Below are 1,929 nucleotides of genomic sequence, written 5' to 3' on the forward strand. Positions count from 1 at the left end.
AGTCGCAGCGCGTGTTTGGCACATTTGCAAATCTTGTGAACTAGAGAGGAGGGGTGTGTAAATTCTACAAGACTTTTCCAAGTAAGTATTGGTAAATATAGTGGCTGAAAATATATCTAGCGTAAGGTTGAAGCATATATTGAGACCACATAATGTAAGGTTGCTGCTTTTTGGAACGGCAGAAACCTTGACAAGTTTTCAAACAAAGGTCAATACGTCATTAAGGTGATTTAAACATATCATATTTCTTTTGTCTTTTTATTCTCATGTTAATGCTGTGACAATAAGCTCAAAAGGCCACAACCTACAGAGTATCCTATACCTATGACATACCTATACCATATTTTTTTTCTTTTTATTCTCATGTTAATGCTGTGATAATGAGCTCAAAAGGCCACAACCTACAGAGTATCAGATAACTATGACATACCTATACCATATTTTTTTTGTCTTTTTATTCTCATGTTAATGCTGTGACAATGAGCTCAAAAGGCCACAACCTACAGAGTATCCGATAACTATGACATACCTATACCATATTTTTTTGTCTTTTTATTCTCATGTTAATGCTGTGACAATGAGCTGAAAAGGCCACAACCTACAGAGTATCCGATACCTATGACATACCTTTACCATATTTCTTTTGTCTTTTTATCCTCATATTACCATGGTACCGTCCACTGAGAACATTGCTAACATGCAACCTTCTATAAAGTTGCATACTGGTTGAACAGGTAGTACCTAGAGATGTCGGCCTTATACTTATACTTATAGAATGAGAATAAGCACTGATGTGGTAGTGCAGTCGTGTAAGTCCTCATTGGACTTTGGCGGTTGGTGCCAAATCATCAACTGGTAAACAGTCCTCAACAGAATGCAGAACAAAGCTCCTCTCCGTTGGTGACAATTATTTTCTCTGAACCCTTTATTGCGCCATTTTAAATCTCAACTCATTTTGAGGATCGCATTATTTTCCATACATGGCAGTAATTAAATTCACCGTAGTTTTCTTTCTTCATTTGGTAACTTGTTCCTAGTCTTCGTATTCGTATTATACTAATAATTGGTAAGTATGCGTAAAACAGATTTTATGGTATCACATCCAGTCAGACAACGCACTGGTAGAATCAGAGCAAGTTACGGCTTACTGGACAAGCTACAAATAGCATGAAAAATATTGTAACAAACGAGTGATAAGTGCCTTTCTTGGCAACCTCTGGGGAAATAAAACAACAATAAAATAACATTGACATAGAAATAGTTAAAGTTCTAAAGTCCTACAAAAAATAAGAAATTTCGCAAAACCAGATTCATAATCCTGATACTCTCCGATGTGTGTTCATGTTCGAAAAAGTCGTAGATCAAATTTGTAAGGGGGTGAGATATCCATATAAAAAGAACTTTTTTCATTTATAGTACAGTTATTTTGTATTTTTTTTCCCTCGTCGAACATAATTTATCTTACTGCGCTCTTTGTAACAGAGGATATGAATTTTTCCCCGTCATTTAAATAATACAAATATTTTTGTTAGGCTAAATAGTTGCATAAACTATGGAAGTTTATTATTTATCGAATTACACACTTAAGTGTATATCTTTTCGTCCTAATGTAACATAAGACGATATATATAATAAGTTTGTTCTTTCTGTAGCGTTATAATAAATTCATTATTTATTCTGTATAAGTGCGGGTTTCAAGATAACGAGTGATCAAGAAAAGTCGTCCAGTTGATCTTTCTTCAAGTTATCTTTGTTTCTTAGTCATTTTCAAAATTAAGTGGTACCTGGTACTGCCCACTGAGAACATTGTTAATTTGCGATCTTGTGTAAGGTGAGGACAATGTTCCCTCTGGTTGTGCGGATAGTACCTATAGACTTTGCCCCTACCTTTCTAAAACGAGAATGACCAGTCAAGTGGTATCAAAGTCG

Source organism: Limulus polyphemus, unplaced genomic scaffold, assembly GCF_000517525.1.
Source record: "Limulus polyphemus unplaced genomic scaffold, Limulus_polyphemus-2.1.2 Scaffold376, whole genome shotgun sequence".
In the NCBI taxonomy this organism is placed as follows: Eukaryota; Metazoa; Arthropoda; class Merostomata; order Xiphosura; family Limulidae; genus Limulus; species Limulus polyphemus.